The sequence below is a fragment of the Perca flavescens genome, chromosome 7, assembly GCF_004354835.1.
Source record: "Perca flavescens isolate YP-PL-M2 chromosome 7, PFLA_1.0, whole genome shotgun sequence".
NCBI classification, from domain to species: domain Eukaryota; kingdom Metazoa; phylum Chordata; class Actinopteri; order Perciformes; family Percidae; genus Perca; species Perca flavescens.
In genome coordinates, this window is record NC_041337.1 from 5678604 (window position 1) to 5701135 (window position 22532).

Below are 22532 nucleotides of genomic sequence, written 5' to 3' on the forward strand. Positions count from 1 at the left end.
CATAGTCCTCACAAATCCACCGGAGGTTAGAACGCCAACACAAAGAAAGAGGAAGGTGACGGACATCCGGCCGAAAAAGAGCGACATCCTGGCGGCACCGGAGCAATCGTGAAAGTTGAAATAGACAAGTCGTATTATAACTGTAACAGAGGAAATAGTTAAATACTTTACATACTGCTGGGTATTAGTTAACTGCTGCTTCCCCCTGACTACAGTTTTTTTTTTTTTTTGTAGCTTCACATCACAGGAAACTCCAGATCTAAACCTATAGAGGTTCACAGAGAGAAAGGAAGGGAGGAAAGAGGAAGGAAGGTGACCAGTACAGGCTCTGTCTTTATCTTTTCTTTTAATAATGCAATTCCACTCAACAAACTTGTAATCGATCCCACTACTTTTGTTTAAATAAATTGATAACAGAAAGAAAACTACATAACGATTTTAGCACCAAAAAAATGATATCTTACAGAGGAGTAGAGAAACTAAACTGTCTAACATCATTTTCAAAACATTTTGTTTGGCTGACTTGAGCTGAAAAATGAATATTTTTTGTGTATTCTGTAAACTACTAATTTTTATGATTATTTGTATAGTTGACTTGATTTTTTTTATATTTCTTTATATTTTGACACTGCATGTGTCCTCCTGCTATCAATATTGGATAAAACATACATTTTGCATGGGAAAATGTAATTTCACATACGAAGAAGCAGGTAAAAGATGAAAATACAATTTTTATGCAGGAAACAATACTCATATACACTAATAGTTGTAACCCCCTTAAATCTTTAAATCTTTTATTTCCCCTGAAGAATCTTTAAAGATACCCTCTCTGTCTTGACAGAATCACATTTACTTGGTTTTAGATTTCTCCAGCACTTCTTCAAACTATATGGTTTTAAATTGTATGACATATTTAACCCAGGACTCAAAGACTCAATGAACTCAGCACAAACTAATTTGAATTAGAATGCCATCGTGGTGCCTCTAAAATTTACCTTGCATTCTGTCTGAACACAGTACTGTTTCCATGTGTTTCATTATTGTTGACCCAATTACTTAATTCACACACAGCATACAGCTGTGGTTTCTATGGAGACAGAGTAGAAGTACTCCTCTGCCTGAAAAGGTTATGAGGTGATGTTGGAGACCTGAATGAGACCTGTGCACCAATGTCTTAACTGACAAAGCATGAGTTCATAAGCTGGGAATTTTATCACACCCAGTATGACTGTGTGGATCTATGTATGATGAATGTAAATGTGAAACAAATTAGACTGCAACATCAATAGCAAGTAGTAACTATTGATTGTTCATCTTTTCAACAGCACTGCAGGATGGAAACATTGGTCTCATCAATGCAGAAATCATCAAGAGTACAGGAACTGAAGGAGGAGACATCACAGTTAAATGCTCCTTCTATTTCTCTGGAAAGAGGAGGATCTTCTGTAAGGACAAATGTAAAGAAGGAGACATTCTCATTAACACAGAAGAGGACACAGCTCAGAGAGGCAGATACAGCATCAGATATATAGAAGGAGGTTTTCCAGTATTTAAAACAATACTGTATGTGAGCATCAGAAACCTGACTCAGTCTGAATCAGGATGGTACAGATGTTGTTTGGTCAGATCTTTCCCATTCTCACCATCATACCAGGAGATTGAGATCCGAGTTACAGATGGTGAGTTTCTACTGAGAGTCATGTTATTAACTGTTCACTGACAGCTGCTGATGTTTCAAATAACTTAACATGTTTAGTCTAACAGTTGTATTTAGAGCTGCATATTTTCATCATTGTGAACTCTGATAAATGCTCCTTTAACAGTTGATGTGTAAAATATGTGATAAACTCAGACGGTCCCACACTGCAGCTGATTGGAATCTTGTTACACCAAACCCATTGATGACCTTCTGCATTTAGCTGTGGGATTAAAACACATGGATGTTAGCACAGAGTTCTCTGCAGGGAGCATCTGATCATCACCACTTCTTTGGATCTCTACAATCACTATCTGACTGTTTGATTGTGTTTTTAATGTTTCACAGCTCCAACCTCTCCTCTCAGACCTTCTTCACCATCAGTCCCATCAGCCTCCACACTGATGACATCACAGAGTTTAAGCTCCACACCTTCATCAGCCTCCACACTGATGACATCACAGAGTTTAAGCTCCACACCTTCATCAGCCTCCCCTGAAGCCAGCGAGCAGCCTCGACAGCAACACACAGCACCAGCTACACCTGCAGCTCACGGTACATTTGTTGTTTGTATATGTATGTGCATACAGTATATACTGTGTTTATGCAAATACATGAATATGCTTTTATGTATAGAAGTAATATTCATTGTTGGTGTAAATGTTATAAAATAGTTAAAATTTATGAAAAAATTATTAAAAATATTAAGTTGATGTTACCATTAGTTGGACAACACAGCATGAATGATCTCTCAGGTCCCTCATGTACCTTGGAGTCCAGTTTATGCTGCCAGATATATTTAATAATGAACCAGGAAGTGTAAAACCAACGTGTTCTTCTGCTCAAACAGCCCCAAGTGCTCTGCTGTATCTGGGTCTGACTCTGGTCCTCTTCTTCATCATGTTATCAGGAGCTTTGCTGATTTTCTGCAGGAAGAGGGCCAGTAAGCCCAAAGGTGAGACTACAGGAAACACACACACACACACACACACACACACACACACACACACACACACACACACACACACACACACACACACACACACACACACACACACACACACACACACACACACACACACACACACACACACACACACACACACACTTTATATATCTGTGAAGTCACAACATAACTATTTGCACACAGAAAAGACAAATAAAAAAAAAAAAAGTTTAAAAAGTTGTTGAAAAATTCAGTCAAGCAAAAATGAACCAACTCTAATGAGTTTTATGGTTGCCGATTATCTGTCAAGCTGCTATAATCATCATTCATTTCCACCACTTTTTATAAAAGCTGCTGTGTAGACTGTGGAACTCAAGTTTCATGAACAGAGAGGATCCAAACACTGGAAGAACCTCCACGTCCACTCCCTCTAAACTCTGAATTTTGGGGGAAAAGATTTACTTAAATACACAGGTTAAATCATTTAACAAAAAAGAAGTCTCCCCCCCCTCCCTTTTTCTGAATCAGGGTGGAGCCCTTTTAGCTCGTAGGGTTGTCGATCTCGAGCATACCAGACCAATGTTGAGACCAGTGTCTCTTTGTCGGAATTCTTTTTAGCTGAAAACTGTGATTTCTTTGGTGGAGGAAAATCTGGAAGGTTAGCTTCAGCTGAACCAATCGACCTGCTCTCTGCCACCGGCTTTTTTAAAGCTGTGTGGGAGGTCACTCTGTTAAACGTGTTTCATGCTTCTTGCTGTCAGCACGGTCTGGAAATTATTGCGCAATTGTGGCCTGGGCTACTGTGCACTGAGGGTCTTTTGTAACAACGTGGACGGGGTCTCCTACACTGCATTGCAATGATTGGCTACAGTCCCCTGAAGAGCTTATACACCGGTTCAAGAGACATTTCTAAAGAGTAGACTAATCTACAACAACAGAGCGAGACAGAAGAGAGGAGGTCCATTCTTGGAGACACTTTAACTGCAGTCAGTATGAACAACCAGAGGTTTACGGGGACCGTCCACACCGTCTAGACCGCAAAAAGCATGAAACACATTTAAATCTCTTTAACACCAAGGGGAGGGTCAACAGTTTCAAAGAGAGGGACTCACATACACTAACAGTCACGCAGCCGGTCAGGCTACCAAAACTAAGAACAGAGAAACTGTGATAACAACTCACACTGTGACTTCATTTTCTGCTCAGGATGCATACAGGCTAGTTGTTTGCTGCTATATTAATGTTTTAAATGCCATATGTAGAACATTTAAGGTCGGCCCAGAAAGTTTAGTCAACTTTTTTTTTTTTTTTAAAGTTACAAAAGTTTTTTTTTTTTTTTTTTTTTAATCTATCTCTTGGACCTAATCTTCTGAACTGCATGTTTTTCAGAACCTCCTCTGGAAACTGAGTACTCTAATGTCACAGGGGTGAGTTTGGGTTCATCTGGACATCTCAGCATCATTAGTGTCAGTATCAACCAGCTGATATTAATACAAAGCCCTGTTCTCTTCCTGCAGGCCAACCGAGTGTATGAGGAGATCAGAGAGGACAGACAGAGCACATCTCCTCCTGTAGAAGTGTCTACAGTTTACACTTACGCCAAATACACCAAATCAAATGTAGTGGAAACCACAGAGGAGTACAGCTTAGTCACTGCACCCACTTCTCAGAAGAAAGTAAGTCAAAAGTGTGGTAGGGTTTAGGAAACACCTTCAGGCTGCAGGTGATAGGTATTGGATAGGTACTCTCTGCTCTCTATTGACTTGGATTGAAGGAGCCTCCTCCTCCATGCCGTCTGCTAGCAAACAACAGAAAAATGCCTAAAAGCTGCTGGGTGGTGGGACGCACTACCAACAATGTAAATAACCCAGAACTTAAGTTTTTATAAGCTGCCAAAAACTTTTTAGGAAGACAAAAGTAGATACAGATTTGAGGAATTAGCAGGGAGAATGGGAAGACTGAAACCTGACACTAAGCTAACAATACTGTATGCTTAATGTTAAGTTTCCAACAAGCATTTAGTTACAAGTCAAATATCCAAAAGTCAGTTTTAGGCCAACTTTAACATTAAACTAAAACTGCAAGCAGTTATGACGGGGTCCAAGCATCCCAGACGCGAGTCGCCCCCGAAGACACGGGGACCATGCAAAAGCGGGACCCAAAGCGTAACGGTGGGGGGGCAAACGTCAGTAAATATCGAGAGGTGTGAGCCCCAAGGTCTGTTGTACATTGCCATTGCTAATATCCCATTAACGTTGATTGAGTAAAAGGGCCAAAACTGGTCTACGTTGACTATAGCGCCCCCCTAATGACCGATCTTTGCCAGATTTTGTACAGAGCCACAGAGTGGCATGTTGAACAATAATCTCAAGTTTTGTGATGAAAGCCTTTACTCCGGCAGAGATATTGCCATTGCAAATTTCCCATTTAAATGTATTGACTTATTTGGCAAAACACGTCTACGTTCATTATAGCGTAATAATGATAATAATTCATAATAGCCAATCTTTGGTACAGAGCCTAGGAGTGGGATGTCGAACATTAATACAAATATTTGCTCTGATACCTATTAATTTGGCGAAGATATGTTAAAGTTTGTGTTTTGTGGCTAGCTACGAAAATGAGTTTGGTTGTAAATTGTGCATAGTTTAACGTAGCATAATTCTTTTGATAAGTTTTGCTCAAGTCCGTCTGCAGATGCAACGTACCAGGTTTCGTGCAGATCGGTCGCACGGCACAGGAGTTTGAAAAAGTTGGTTTTGCACATTGCGCGATATTGCAAAAAAGTTCTTAGCAGAAATGGTTGTGGCCTTTACTATCAGATTCAGCTCGATTCAAGGAACTGTAAATTTGAAGTTGTCACATTAGTGTAAGTGGTGAATCCTAACCTGGGTCCCGTAGATCAGGCCCACTTTGACGAATCAGTACCCCACTGTAGGCTTGGCCTCAGGAGTGGCCCTAGATAGTGGCCAAATTTTGTATAATTTGTTGGGGAGCCCCACAGGGTCATGCCAAACAAGAATATAAAGTTTTGTGTTTATAGCATATATTTTGGCCAAGATATGGTAAAGTTTGTGTTTTTGTAGCTAGCTATACAAATTTGTTTGTGCATAATTTGCGCAATTTTTATCCGATAAAAAAATCTTTTGATACCTTTTTGTCAGGTCAGTCTGGAGATGCTAAGTTTCGTACAGATTGGTCTCACGGTCTAGAAGGAGTTCCACATACAGAAATGGGCATGGCCTATATCAGGAGATTCAGCTGAATTCAGCAAACGCGTGGATATGTGTATTTTTTATGTGCGATGTACGGTGTGGGAGTTATAAGGCCAAATGCGTTTTTTCTGTTATAGCGCCACCTAGTGGTAGAAGTGGGTGAATTTTCTTTGTCTGAGGTCCTTGCAGGGATCTGGACCAGTCCTGAAAACGGCATCCCCTCATCATGTATGGTTTAGGCTGTAGCATCACTTTTAGGCGGAGAAAAATAATAAACCTTAGGAAAACAAAGGGTTCCACAGCTCCGCTGAATCTGTGTTCCTGGCCCCCTCGGGCTTGGACCCCTAATTAAACTAAAGCATTTTGACAGTATGCTACTTGTATTATAGTGGAAGTGGATATAAAGATATGCAGTAATTTGTATGCAAGTATGTTTGATTTTATGTTAGCTTGCTAACATTAGTTACCAATAGCTATCTTGTCTCTGGTCAACAAAAGGGTGTTGTTAGCGTGGGATTGTTAGCGCCCCCAGGGGCGTGGCTTTCAGAGTATGACGCAATGCGCTCTGTCCTTATAGACTGTAGACTTTATTCGGGACGCCACCTCTGTCTATTTTTTGATTAGGTGACTTCAGGTTCTGCCAATATGGCGAATGAGCCGCCTACTTTGAGCTACATTTTGACTCTTCAGAAATCTATGGGTGACATCACAGAGACTAGGTCCATATTTTAACCCACTATGATCAAACAGGCGAGTAGTCAGGTGATAAAGTTTGAGCTATGTGTTTTCTTGCAGACTGAAGACGACAGGAGTGACCTCACCTACTCTGAGCTGAATGTTCCCAACGGTACATCTGCCTCGCTGCACAGCGCCCCCTCTGGTGACGCAGGTAACGTGGTCTACTCTGTTCTTCGGGTAGAAGCCAGCTCGGCCGGCAGCCACGCCCAAGACTCTTCACCTCCTCTGAACTCTACTGTTACTTTACATCGGCTGTAGCTTCAACGCTGTCAGCGCCACATTTACTCTCTCAGGAACATTTGAATGAGTCACATTCACTCAAAAATCCGTTTTAATAATTTCAGAGAAGTTATTTTAAAAACTTATCTTAATTTATTCAAGGGAAATTAACAGGAAACTATGTCCGTTACAGCTCACATTGTTTTTTTCAGTTTTTTTTAATTAGCTCTTTGTGTTTATTGCTTTCGCACAAATTTATATTTTCTTATTGCAATACTGTATTTATTCTGTACTTTTTAAACTATAGTGGATGTGTTTAGGTGCTAAATCCAGTCATGAGAACAATGGCATGTACAATGTTAAATTCTTCGTGGTGAACAGCGTAGACTGATTAAAGTGCACGTAGCTACTTGGACGTCACACATTGGTTGCTGGATTACTTTTATTAAACTCTAATTTGGCATTTAGCCATCACCATCTTGGTTTACTGGGGCAAGAAGTGACCATTGCAGGATAGAGACAGGTGACAGTACAAACTTTGAATTTAAAACTGTTTCTTAACAATGTCGGAGTTGAAAACGCATCTTTTTGTCAGGTAAGGGCCCTGTTCATTTTGTACAGACATTTTAATTAAATTTGTGTCTGTTAAGAGGCACAAAGGCACTCTTTATAAGATGCCCCGACAACTGCCATTTTAGCTAACTGGGAGCTCTGGACGTAACTGCAGCAACTCCAGTTTGCTAGCAGCGATTTTGCTCGTTTCCTTTCCTATTGTAGTGCCGGAGCAACATAAAACCTTTCAGACCTGACAATGCCACCTCGTATTGAGGGTCAGGACGAACCCTTTGAACCCTTACTATGTTAATTAGTATGTCGTGTGACCAACTCTAGTTCTCCCCTAACAGGAACAATTAACAGGAGGCAAATATTGTACAAAAATAAGTTTAGTTTTATTACAAAAAGTTTAAAAGAATTCCAATTAAAATAGCAAGGGCAGATAAATTAAATAAATTAGATGGCAGATACATGTGGTCTTACTCTCCTCAAAGTAGGAAGGTCGGGTCAGCACGCGCACACCACTCAGGGTGAAGTAAAAATAAAGGCTTAAATGTCAACTTAAAGCTATATTTCAACTCTGTTTGAGGCTGCTATTTAAAGCCATATTGTAAGTCTTATTCAGGCCGCTCTAAAAACCAAAACTCCATATTAGCCAGACTGATTTCATGCCAGGGTGAAAGGATACACATCCCTTAATGTCCCTGTGCATTTTCGGAGCATTCTGATGAAGGATTTTAAAAATAAAGGCTAACTGTAATGCCTGTAATATCTAACTGTAATGTCCAACTGTAATGTCTGTAATGTCCAACTGTAATGTCTGTAATGTCCAACTGTAATGTCCAGCTGTAATGTCCAGCTGTAATGTCCAGCTGTAATGTCCAGCTGTAATGTATGTAATGTCCAACTGTAATGTCTGTAATGTCCAACTGTAATGTCTGTAATGTTTAACTGTAATGTCCAGCTGTAATGTCTAATGTCCAACTGTAATGTCTGTAATGTCCAACTGTAATGTCTGTAATGTCCAACTGTAATGTCCAACTGTAATGTCCAACTGTAATGTATGTAATGTCCAACTGCAATGTCCAACTGCAATGTCCAACTGCAATGTCCAACTGCAATGTCCAACTGCAATGTCCAACTGCAATGTCCAACTGCAATGTCCAACTGCAATGTCTAATGTCTAACTGTAATGTCTGTAATGTCCAACTGTAATGTCTAACTGTAATGTCTAATGTCTAACTGCACATTTTACCTTTGTGGCAAAGCCTAATCGCTCACAGCATTAGTTTGCTTGTAACTGCTCGCCGTTTTAGTTGCTCTAACGGCTTGCGGCTTTAATTTGTTTTAAATGCTTGCCGCTTTAGTTTGCTCCATCTGCTTGCTTCTCGCATCGTGCTACCCACCTCCTCCCCTGCTCCACCTTGTCATTAGTGTTGAATTTAATCAAATACTTGATGCATCGAATCGTGGACGACAATGCTGCATCGATAATCGACTGGGCCATAGTCAATTATTTTTAGTTTACCATTTAATGTAGGCCTAACATCATTTTGGTTTGCATATTGTGTTACGTTTTGCTCATTCAGGTAGTGCCATGTGCTCAGTGCTGTAGTTTTATGTATCCAATTTATTTATTATTAGAGCACTGCAGAATGTTTTGTTTTTGAAGCTTGAACAGCTATGCATTAAATATCCTATATGGCTTCAATAGAAAACCTGTATTTGACGCATCGTGATGCATCAAGATATCGAATCAAATCACGGATATATTAATCGTAATCGAATCTGGAGATCGGTGAAAATTCACACCTACTTGTCGTGTATAACGTGGCATTTGCTTCTATGTCATTGTTGCTGCTCTGTTCATATAGGGGAATAGTTAGCTCTCCCTGTCTTAAACTGTGTGAGCGTCCCCTAATTCTGCTTCTGCTGTCCCCTGACTCTCTGCTTTTTCATGGGGCTCATGAAAGGTCAGTGAACTCCTCTGAACATAGCCATACCGCCAAATTAAAATTTCCTAAAGCATTTTATTGTCTTTGTGTTCTTGACTTTAATGGCTTGACTTCACAAAACCAAGATAAGGGATTAAGCTGGGATTTTCCAGTTATCCTGGATGAATTTAGCCTCGACACGGTTTCACAAAAGCAGAGGCACATAAATCACCATGGAGATTTATTCTGTGCAGCTAGCCTGCTCCCGACCAGCCAGGATTTATTTAATTAATTAATAATTTTCTGATCACCCAGCAGTGGTTTTACCCTATTGTTATCAGCCTGGATTAAAATACAACAGGTGCATATTGCCGTTCATTTAATTATTTAAAGTTGTGACTTATTTATTCATTGCTACTGTATTGCTGTATGAAATAAAAAAAATTTTTTTAAATTTTATAGGAGAAAGTTTTAAATGAAGTCTGTTACTAAGGGCAATATATACAATGCTGTACAGTACAGGCCAAAAGTTTGGACACACCTTCTCATTCAATGAGTTTCTTTATTTTCATGACTATTTATATTGTAGATTCTCAATAAAAGGCATCAAAACTATTAATGAACACATATGGAATTATGTACTTAACAAAAAAGTGTGAAATAACTGAAAACATGTCTTATATTTTAGATTCTTCAAAGTAGCCACCCTTTGCTTTTTGATAACTCTGCAAACCCTTGGTGTTCTCTCAATGAGCTTGGTTGTGAGAGAGAGGGAGAGGAATAGATTGAAAGACATTTTTACGCATCATATTCTAGCGTTTGATCTTCATGATAGTTTCCTGAGTAACATTATCTTCTGCTTACTTTTAAGGCAAAGAGTACAACTGTTAATTTGTGCAAATGATTAGTAGTAGTGGTACGATTATGACTGCTTCAATTCATAGCCGTGGTCAGTTAATGTATTTAGGCTACAATTAGGCATTCAGTCGGTCCGTGATCGTCTGCTACTCTCTCTTGCCGTTTCATTACGCCCGTTTTTTTCTTTTTATACAAATGTGTTTCACATCATCCTACTTCCACAAGAAGCTGCTGCTCACTCTGTATAAAGTATGTACAATGCTTATTCTCCATTTTGGCATCAGTAGATCTGTGATCGACCTCGCGGTCTTTTGAGGAAAGCCGTGGACGAGCATCTATGAATGACTTCAGCCTGTCTCAACCTAGTTGCTCCTCCTCATCCTGGCTCGGCCTTCGTGAAACGCACCAAGCCAGGATGCACAGATTCGACTAGGTCAAGCCTCGCTTTATCAGTTATCCTGGATTTATATATTCTGCTTTTGTGAAACAGGCCCCTGACAGAAATATATTTATGCACCATTCATCAAAATAAAAGTTAATATCTAAATCTTAATGTTGGCTCCAACATTAGGCGAGGACTCTGAAGTTTTCAGGCTTTCTTCCTCTCCTGAACTCAAGTAGTAGTGAAAGTAAGTTTTTATAAGTTATCATGTTAACTTATTGTGTACAGGAACCATTTCAACAGGGGCTAAGGATCGGTCACTTAATCTTCTCAATGAGCTGATGATTTATTTTCATCATGTATTAATGTGTGGATTATTGTCTGGATGAATGGATGAGTTTTTTGGTCTTTACAATGTGGATCTGTGTTCCCCAAAGCCCAAGAGGACATCCTCAAATGTCTTGTTTTATCTACTACTCAACTATATTCAGTTTGCTGTTACAGAGAGAAGAAACTAGAAAATATTCACATTTAACAAGCTGACGACACACAAGTTTCACTGTTTTTAAATTAAAAAAAAAATGACTTTCATGCAAAGTAAGTTATTGCAGAAGGTTCTTAGCCTAATTTAATATATTTTTCTGTGTGATTTAGCATGCCTTTGATTCGTTTGGTGGGTTGTGTCGCCCTGAATCTCCACCTCTGTCTCTCTGTCCCAATGCTTACTAAATGAAAATGTCCTAAAAGCTTAAAGAGCGGCCGCTTTAGCTGATGAGTAGGGGCTGGTTGTGCATGTCACCAGAATAAACAGATCGACAGAGATCTCTCTGTCACAGAGTAGTTTGAAGAAACTCCAACACAAGGCAGAAGTTTGTCACGATGAGAATAAGAGTTTGCTATGTTTCCAGTAGTAACCTTTCATAAATGAGACACCTGAAAACAAACGAGGAGCATCTAAAGCCCAAACCTGAGGACTGTGGGGCTGTTGAAGAAGACAACCATCCCCTTTAAGAAGCACAGGCCTTTTGGAGACGGAATGGCATAACTGTTTTACAAATCAGAATCAAAATGGGATGTTAATTCATTGAAATCTTTGTTCTCTTGTAAAATGGTGTTATTTTTAAAGAATCTGTAGAAAGTGAACCTCCTTTCCTGCGATGCAACCACTAGATGTCGCTGTTCACCAAGGATAACCCACCATCATGTTCAAGCTAACTGACTGAAGGATGGTTCTCTCTTTAGGTCTCCTCACATGCGAACTCCAAACAGTTTCCATGGAATCACAAGTTGACAAGAATCTTCATAGAAATCTTCTGTGAAACAAAATGAGACACTTGACAAAGAGTCGCATGTTGTTTATTTTAAAGTACTCCCAACAAGTTTGGAGCAAACTGGAGTTCACTTGGACATCCAGATGTTGGGTTAGGTTTAGAGTGGGCTAGGGTCTGTCACAGCATGTTCTAAGACAAAGCAACTAAAACACCCAAAAAGGAGACAAATGTTGAAAAAAAATGTAAAAAATAAAAACAAATGGAAAAAGCCAAAACTGAGAAAAAAATGAATATGCCTAAACAGGAGGTTCGTCTTTTCTTCTTTTTTTTTGATCAGCCCGGAAAAAAGTTGAAATGTAGCTTTAATTAGACATTTTCAGAATGGTCCGATGCTACTCTAGTGACAGTCTGGGGGTGATGTACTATCACCCTTAGGTGGCTCAACAGGAGGTTCGTTTTTAGTGCAGCCAGGAAAAGAGTTAAAATATAACTTTAATTGGACATTTTCAAAGCCTTTAAATTTTAAAATCCTACATCACAATGCTCTGATATTACCAGAGTGACAGTCTGGGGTGGTGTACTATCACTCTGAAGTGAAATTAGTCTGGCTAAACAGGCAGTTTTTGTATAAAAGATAGCTTTAACCCTTTTGTGGTGTTCATATTTTTGTTACACAGCCAATGTTCCTGGGTCTGGTGGACCCACCACATTATTAGGCTTTTAAATCAATACAGCCATAACAATTTATGTAAAAATACTTAATGTTTACTTTAGCGCAGTTATCAATGATATATACACAATGGATGGTTCATATTTGCCATTTACCCCTGTGAGATCACAGTTATGATCATATGATCATTTTCGTTTTTTCGAGAAAATAAGGAAATTCTATTATAAAAAAGAAAAGAAATAGAAACAAGATTTTTGATCATTATTGGTGCTTATTTCTTAGAACTTAATCACAACAGGTGGAAGTGCTTGAAATGTAACAAGTATGTAACTGTGTAGGAATAGCAGGTGCAGAAAGACAACAGTTTCATAGGACCTACATTTAAATACACTCATGTCCGATAGACCCGAACACCTCATATGTAATAGTTATGTAGGGGTGGGGGTGTGTACCATGTGCTGTCATTGAAAATAAGTGTTAATTAGCAGCCTGAAAAAGGTTAAAATATAGCTTTGATTGGACATTTTTAAAGCCTTAATTTTAGAATCCTACATCAGAATGCACTGATATTACCCGAGTGAGAGTTTGGGGGATGTACTATCACTCTGAAGTGAAAGGAGTCTGGCTAAACAGGAGGTTTGGTTTCTAGTGCAGCTGCCCATTGAATTTGAATTGATTGCTGATTCACATATTACAGCTCCTCCCCTTCCCACTGAAACCAAGCATGTCCATATCTATCCTGGAGTTATGGAGAAATCCCAGCTCCAAAGAAATCAAGATTTTGACAATTCCATTGCTAAAGTGCCTGACTTTTCACAGCCCAAAAAGGCCAAATTTAGCTCACCGTTGAAATTGAAAGCTGATTCACATACTACAGCTCCTTCCCTTCCCATTGATGCCCAGCATGTCCATATCTACCCTGGAGTTATGGAGAAAAACCAGCTCCAACGAAATCAAGAATTTGATAATTCTATTGCTAAAGTGCCTGACTTTGCACTGGCCCCAAATGGCCAAATATGCTTCCCCATTGAATTTGAAAGCTGATTCACAGTGATAGTACATATTGAGATTCTAAGTCAATAGATTGAGATACTGAGTCCATATTTTGAGATATTACTTCAATATAGAGCTACTAAGTCAATATATTGAGATGAGTCAATATATTGAGATACAAAGTCAATATATTGAGATAATGAGTTAAGAGGAAAGAAGACAAAACAAAGTGCTGCAACACACATTTGTATTACAATTTTTCTCAAACTGAGATATATTTGTTAATTTTACTTCCTTGGGCCTCAAACAACTATTTAAATGAAACCATTTGAGAAATGTAGAGGATCTTCTTTGGCAGATCTGCTAATAAGAACTCATGACAAGGGGCCCCAAGGAGACACTGCTTTTTTTAAGGGGCCGCAAGCCAAAAAAGTTGGGGAACCAATGGTTTAATATTTAATTATTAATCTGTCTAATGTTTTTATGTAAATGTATCTTGATCTGTAAAGTAACTACAGCTGTGAGATGAATGTAGTGAAGTAAAATTTACATTTCATTGGCAAATTAACCATAAAGTAGAACAAAATGGAAATACTCAAGTAAAATATGACTGGTACTTATGTACTGCACAGAGAAAATAAAAATCGATATTGATATAATATTGATAAAAGATAAAATAGAATCACAGCTCAGGATGAACAACCTGGGCTCTGCCTGGGACAGTATGAAGATAATTGTGGGGCTCAAGGGAGGCAGGAGGAGTAGGCTTGAACTGAACAGTTACAAGTCTGACTCACTGCTGGCACAGGACCTTAACAGGTTTTATGTCTGATTTGACATAAAACCTGTTTGACTTCAGCAATCAACATTCTGAACTCAGAAACAGTCTTCTGGCATCTCCCCCATTTATCCCTTCCTTTAATGCACGCAGTGTCATCAACTGTTTTAACACTGAAGACCTAAGAAAAGTCCAGGCCTAGATAATATTAGCAGCCACCTGCTGAAAGTGTGTGCAGAGCAACCAAGTCTAGTATTCTATGATATATTCACCCTGTCACTCTCCCACCAGAGAGTGTCATCTCTATGGAAACAGTCTGTGGTGGTGCCGGTTGCCAAGGTTAGCCACCCCCAAACCCTTAATGATTGCTCTGACTTCCTTGGTCATGAAGTCCTTAGAAAAACATACAAAAGTAGTAGTAGTAGTAGCAGCAGCAGTAGTAGCTTCTAGCTAATAGTTAGGGAAATAGTAGTAGTTAGGGAAAGTTAGGCATTTGTTTTGCAAATCTGCAAAAAATTCTTACCAGTAGCTTTTTTTTACCATGTGTTCCTGTAGGGGTCTAGTAACACCTTCCAATTTATCCACAGCCAAATCCTCAGGGAAACGCCTGGAGAGCCAGTCAAAGTTGGGGTGCCCAGAGGGCCTGGATAAAAATAGTGAAAATATATATATTTTTTTACCAATATTAGCTTTTGAGATATCCAACTAGATGTTTTTAGGGGTGCTGAATCTATCCCAGCCATTAGTTTTGAATAAAAATGACTGCTTAATCCTTCATATTTAAAAAATGGATTTAAATGGATTCTCAACATTCAAATTTGAGATAAACCCACTATACCCACATTTTTTTTTTTTTCAAGACACTACATTAATGACACCTGCTATGCACATGCTCAGTATAATTACAGTACCTCTCTGCATGTGGAGAAGGAGCAGGAGTCTTGCAAGAAAATATAACAGTTACTTTCTGGCATGGTAAGTAGGCTAAATCCATTTAGCTGTTTAAAGTTCAGATGACTATAAATTTATGTATAGGCCCTCTCTCATTTTTATCTTAGTTACTGCCTAAAATGAATGTTAGTAGCTAGCATCCAGCTTAAGTTAGCTAACATTAAAGTGGCCATATTATGCTCATTTTCAGGTTCATAATTGTATTTAGAGGTTGTATCAGAATAGGTTTACATGGTTTAATTTTCAAAAAACACCATATTTTTGTTGTACTGCACATTGCTGCAGCTCCTCTTTTCACCCTGTGTGTTCAGGTCTCTGTTTTAGCTACAGAGTGAGACCTCACTCTCAAAAAAAATTATATTAAAATATTTTTATTTTTAACTTGGATTGGCTCTCCAGGCGTTTCCGAGGATTTGGCCGTGGATAAATTGGGAGGTATTACTAGACACCTATAGGAACACATGGTAAAAAAAAAAAAAAAAAAAAAAGCTATTGGTAAGAATTACGAATTTTTTTTGAAGATTTGCAAAACAAATTCCTAACTTTCCCTAACTATAAGGCAGAACTCCTTTTAGATCCATTTAAGTTTGTCTACAGGGCCAAGAGGGGGGTTCAAGATGCCATACTCAATCTCTTATATAAGGCATCTAGGGTAGTGGTAATCATGCTAGGCTACTCTTCTACTTCTCATCTGCTTTCAACACCATACAACTTCATCTGCTAGCTACAAAATTACTCCGTCATTTTAACCTTGATCCGAGCTTAGTAGGCTGGATACTGGATTTTCTTACTCAGAAATGTCAGAGGGTGAGGGTGAACAGTGTGCTTTCCAGTGAGTTACAGTTTTTTCCAACTGCTTACACACAAAATCTTTTCATGTCACACGATTTTTGAAACCTCTCACAAAGTGCAAAACTACACAGCAAATCTCCAAAACCGTAAGCTATTTCTCAGCCTTTCAATTGCATAAAACACTTTTTTCAAAACATTACACACAATTCTCTACCTAAAACACAAAAATCTAACAGGAAGTGACTTGCTATCCATTTCTAAACACAGCCAATCAAAATGCTATACTTATTTACCAGGGCACACACACACTCCTCACATTTGCTAACACATTATGTCATAACTGAACACTAACCAATCATTGCTTTAGTATAGGCCTATACAATGGTCAAATGTCAGATTACCTGTTTTGAACAATTGATGCCAACAATAGACAGAGAGTAAGAGGAGTAGGAGGAAGAGACAGGGGATAACAACGAGGAGGAGGAAAGAAGAGTAAGAAGGAGAGCCATCTCTGATGAGATCAGGTAGAGAAGCCCATCTTGAGTAGCTTTAAGGTGGCGTCCATACTGCATGCAACTATCTAATGACTATTTCAGCATTATAAATCAGACTTTGTTTTGCACAAAGTGCATACAATTCTGATCTCAGACATCATCCCAATGTCCCCTGTAGTAGTGTTATCAAGGGCCAGGACATAGATATGGTGCCATATTACAAATATCTGGGCACCTGGATTGACAACCGGCTTAAATACGAACTGAACACTGCTTCTCTGTGCCAGAGAGGCCAACAGACTCTTTGCACAAAAGGAAAAAAAAACTTGCTTTGTCCAGGTGGACAAAACATTAATGACTTTGTTCTATAGAGCTTTTATTTAGTCTCTCCTGACATTTGCATCATCTGCTGGTATAGAAACCTCACCATCAAGGATAAAAATGCACTTTTTAAAATCGTGAATGTGGCCAGCAAGATAGTGGGTGTGAAGTTCAGTAGCCTTACTGACATTGTTAAACAAAAAAAAAGCCATGTCTATTTGCAAGGACACCACTCACCCTATGTACGGAGAATACATGTTATTACCATCTGGCTTTCGTTTTAGCACCCCCTTGGCTCTTAAATAGAGATACAAAAACTATTTTATTCCGCTTTCCATTCAGGCACTCAACTCCGCTAAGAGGAAGGGATAGCCCTTGTTTATATTAATGACCCCTTCATTTTATCTTTATTATTATTTATTGTTTGAGTTCTTGTAGTTCTTTTTTACTTTCATTATCATACCAATACAACTCTGCAACTATTTATTTTTTAACTCAGGCTGAAGCTGAGGTTATTGTGTTAATTGTTGTGGTTTGCGTTGTATATTCTTCATGTGATGTCTTCCTGCAGCATACAAATTGCCCTTTTGGGACAAAGAATAAATTGAACTACTTAGTTACTTTCCACTACTGCACTGGGCTGAATAACATGTTGCTGACAAATAATGTTTTTAATATTCAGGCAACTTTTTGATGATGAAAGCTTTGTTAATAGATAAAAAACTGACGGTTCCAAGAATGTCACAAGAAAAATGTAGTGGCGGCATTTTAACCACCAGGGGACATTTGGTCATTAAAGCACGAGGAGCAGGAAAACAACAGATGATTATATATATATATATATATATTACATCATGCTTTCGAATTGCAATGATTATGAATGTAAAAAATATATAACAGTCATGAGAATGTGTTTTTTAATGTGCTGGAGAGGCTTTATTAGAGGCATAATGAGAAAGACTGAGGGAGAGCATCTGTTGAAAAGCAGAATGTGCCTGGTTCTCTACACTTGTTAAGTCCTGGAGGTGAGACAACTGCTCGAGTTCAGTGGGATGCCACGAAGCTCCGAGGCATGACAGAAGCCGAGACGAAACCGGATTATTGTGCCGTCCTCTCTTCAAAACCAAAGAGCCATTCAACTTCACAAAGCCTCTTTTTTCCCCCCCCCTCTCTTTTTGCCCTGCAGATGCACTTTTTCTGTCTTTTACAGTTTCTCCAATTCTTTGACGTGGCTTCAGCCAGGAGGCTCTTTTTATGAATCTGGGACAAACAGTCATGTGTTAAATATGCAGAAGATGGAATAATTGGCTCAGAGGCAAAGAGTGAAATATTTCAAAAAACGGGATTATAAAGAGTAATCGTTGCGCCGTTGCAATTTTTTCTTTTTTTAAGAGAGGACCGAGGGGATGACAGAACAGGCTAATGTTGTATTGTTACTGTGCAGTCAAGCTTTATTTTTAGTTGCTTTTCATGGTAAAAGCAGTCGCGACAGCTGTATTAGACACCCAAAAATAGATGCAGTCTCGAACGGAAGGGCAGATACACAGGATAATGAGTAGGCTGCATGACTTAATCAGCCACTCGAGTTAAGACTACTTCCCTTCAATAAAAATACAGCAAGAGAGTCAGGTTCTCATGGTGAGCCTCAAACCTGAGACGAAGTGAACCATTAGCTAATACTGAAAAAAAGTCATAGATTCTGCTTGTAGAAGACAGGAACCTCAATTCAATAGTTATCTCATAATTCGGCCTACACTTACAACCGGTCAGGGCTACAAACTCCATCACGTCTAAAATGGGCCATTTGTTTCCTCTGTTCATTGAGAAGAGTTTGTGGCTAAATAGAGATGAATGGAAGTGTTACGTCCTGACAGCACATCTGGGAGAACACAGCTGAATATTAAAAACCATGACAAGAGCAAATAGTGTAACACATCCCTGCTTCATCTCATCAGATTTGGTGTGTGAACGTCTTGACTCACAGTACATCAAAACCATTCATTCCTACCAGCATTACACGACTAAATAAATTAGGGAAAATAACGATCCTTTCTGGGTAATAATACTGCATACGGTATAATATTAAAATGCCACTGATGATGATGCACCTTACTGTTGATAGCCCATTGGTGCTAATGACACTGCACTTTGCCATTTTTTATTTATGATGTGGAGATATTCGGGATTGTGTATTGTGGTTGTGCGGGGGGAAGGAAGGGTTTGGTGGTCTTGTGGTTGTCTATGGTCTGTTGTCTATTTGATGAGCTGAATGGTGCAAGATGAATTTCCGAAAGGATCAATAAATGTCTATCTAGTACAGGGCCCATGTGATTTGGGAGCAGTTTTGCAGGTGTATCTCATCAAGTTGCCTACCACCCAGATGATGGAGAATATCTTCCATTCAGAGGTGTCAAAAGTATTCATATTCATTACTCAAGTAGAAGTATAGATACTAGGGTTTGAAAAGACTTTTGTAGAAGTTGAAGTATCAACTCAAACTTTCTACTTAAGTAAAAGTGTAAAAGTACTGGTTTCAAAACTACTTAAAGTATAAAAGTAAAAGTAATGTAAGGCAGAGAACTTCAACCAGGGGTCCTCAACATCATTGCAGGGGGGCCTCCAAATTATTGTAAATTTTTTAGTCTTTTTATTATCTTTGAGTCTTTTAAAATTAAAATGCCTTAACATAATTCCAACATATTATTAGCAAATATAAATTCCCACTGATGATAGGCTTACTGGCCTATAGGTAAGGGAGTCCCTAAGATATCAGCCCACATATACAGTTAATCCTGGATTTACTGTTCCACATACAGTATGTAACATTACAATATTATAAAATCATGCCAACAATTAATATTTTAATAGCTTATGAAAAAACGGGTATGTAAGAACGCTTTAGGTTGCCCTAACTGTTATTGTAGGCCCAGTTTAATAGGCAACTTAATTTCATACAATATGTAGTAGGGGGTCCCTGCTACATCTCACTTTAAGTTAAGGGGTCCTTGGTTTAAAAAACGTTGAAGACCCCTGATGTAAGGGGAAAACAATGCCATTAAGGACAACAGCTTAACCCCAAAACGTTAGGACAAAATCATATGATTATAATAATGTAATATTAAAATCATACCTGCAAACTCAGAAGGGCTGAAAAAGGTGACACATCTCTGTGTCTGTGTTTTTCAGACAACGGCAGCTACAGTACTATGGCGAGTGGATAGTGCCACGGATAACCTACCGAAGGAGACTGTCGTGTGACTCTAACGTGTGGATTGACTACACCGTCGCCAGTGTACATCGTAGTTGATAAGTACGGCGCCACACCTAGCGTCGTCGCCAGACGTGCCCCTCCCCCCGAAAAAAAAAATTTAGTGAATTCAAGTTTAATATACAGTAAGACTATAGCCTATAGGTTTAAATGTATTTCAATTCATTCAATATATGTTCCAAGCCCTTTAGCCATTATACAAGTTGCTCTAAAAGTAGCCTACTGACAGTATAAAAATAATACAATGAATTCAATTGTAGTATCTCATCAGCTTATGTGACCTGCGCACTGTTGGAAAAATGCGTAACTCTAACATTGATTGAACATCGGCGCCATCTACTGGATCATTGGCACTAATTGCCTTACTGTTTATAAGCTTAATAGATCTATTTACATGTAACTTTATGTACGTATGTGTATGTATGCATGTATACACTTTATTATATACAACTTATATATGTAGCCTACATAGTAGTGAAACCTTCATGTTTAACGTTACCTTGTTTATCTTTGTTTTTAGCCATAGCGTTATGTCTGTTTCTGTGTTGAAAGCAACACCTAGCCAGACTCAAATTCCCTTGTGTTTACACTTACATGGCCAATAAAGCAGTTTCTGATAAAAATCCGAAATATACTGTAAGTAAGACCCCCAATTAAAAAAAATTCGATTTGAGACAAAGGCACCACGGTCTCGCTGTGTGGGCTGGCTCTCTGTTCTTTATCTAGCTAGTTGGCCTAGCTAAGACCAGACAAATCACTGACTTATTTATTATGTAATGGGTAAATGTCAATCAAGCACCTTCATATTTGTTTTAACGTTGAATACCCTTAATAGTTAATTTGTTTGTATTTTTTGAGTGAATTGACGTTCATTTTGGGTAACAAGTGGACGCAACTATCACTAAGGCTGCAAGCTCCCTGCAAGTTATTTTTATGATTTTGATCATATATCTTGTGACTATACCTTCGTTACGGTCCTAAGGAGGCATAAGACAGTTGCTGATTGTTGTTGATTTTGGTTAAATATGCCAAATTGTTATTTTATTTATGATTGTTGTTCAAACGGCATCAGTCTCTTGTTGCCATGGAGACATTTCGAGTGTTCATTCAGCAGTTTAATACTTTTTTTATAAGCATGATGATATTATTAGCCACACATTATGAGTAACACATAAGAACCAGAAAGTAAGCAAAAGAACACTAACAAAATGTGAATCTAAACAATGACAATATACTTTACTCTAGTTCAATATTAGGGGAAAAGTCACCCTGACGACGTAGACGTCTTTAGATAGTGAAGGCGTGTGTTTCACACGTTTGTAAGGCGACGTACTTAGTTTAGACGTCTTTAGTAGGTGTAAATTTGAGGGGAATTCTAAACATACGCCTTCGCCACGTCGCCGCCGGAAAATGTTTGTACATGCACTCGCCGCCTAGTCGCCGCTGGTCTCTCGTCTGCAATCCCTATTAAATCAATTCCAAAATTCCACACGGTTTGGCGACGACGGGGAGGGTAACTTTCTCCTTCTCCTGGTTATCCTTTGAATGACACAATCCACTCGCCATACAGTCTGGTGTTACAATCCTCTCCAGTGAAATACAGACACACCGTTTAGCTGTCAGAATTTTAACCGTGTTTACTCCAGCTGCTAGCTAACCGTAGGCTAACGTTAGCTGCTGCCAACTGTAGTGTTAACTAGCGTCCCATGCGGCGATGTTTCAGTTCCCTCTAACGTCCGTTTTCGGAGCATCAGAGAGAAGCGCAGGCATCTAAGTGGCACCTAAATAAGTCACCGAAATCCGCGTTGCTATTCGGTCCGGTAGATAATGGTCGTTAAGGCACCGGTGGTGTATTAGCACCGGGTCTGTGCAGGTTTGATGGATCGCGTACAAACCAATAGGGTGTCGGAATGACTATGTTTATACTTCTCATCCAACTACAATCACATTCACTCTCTCCGGATGGAGCGATTTGGATAGTTTTTTTTGTGTGTGTTTTTTTGAACGATGACGAGCCGGAATGAAAACAAGCCGAACTGAAATACGAGTAACAAGGCTATTTTTAAAATGTAAGGAGTAGAAAGTACAGATAATTCCGTGAAAATGTAAGGAGTAGAAGTAAAAAGTATGCTGTAAAATAATTACTCCAGTAAAGTATAGATACCCAAAATGTTTACTTAAGTAAGGTAAAGAAGTATTTGTACTTCGTTACTTGACACCTCTGCTTCCATTACATTACACATAGTCCCACAAGTAAGGTTTAACTACACCACACATACATTCTGGTATAGAAGAAAAAAAAAAAAAAAAAAAAAAAGAAGAAAAAGAAAACACCCTGGGTTGTTTGCATTTCTTTAAACCAATCACAATCGTCTTGGGTGGCGCTAAGCTCTGGATGCAGAGACGGTGGCTCTGCAAAATAGTCTCGGGAAGAACATGTTTTTGTGGAAC

The 22532-nt window shown here is 38.8% G+C and overlaps 1 long non-coding RNA gene across 2 annotated transcripts in view; it reads right to left on the reverse strand.

Annotated features, from left to right (window-relative positions):
* Nucleotides 1-397: 397 nt before the first annotated feature.
* The window catches only part of LOC114558937 (uncharacterized), a 35276-nt gene continuing 13141 nt past the window's right edge, over nt 398-22532 (reverse strand). Inside the window, exons 3-4 of one of the 2 annotated variants that reach the window (XR_003692998.1) lie at nt 2416-2657; nt 398-1443 (exon numbers count right to left, since the gene is read on the reverse strand). This is a non-coding gene — a long non-coding RNA (uncharacterized LOC114558937). Of the gene's footprint in view, nt 2240-2415; nt 2658-22532 lie in introns of both variants that reach the window. The other variant, XR_003692997.1, reaches the window with a different exon arrangement.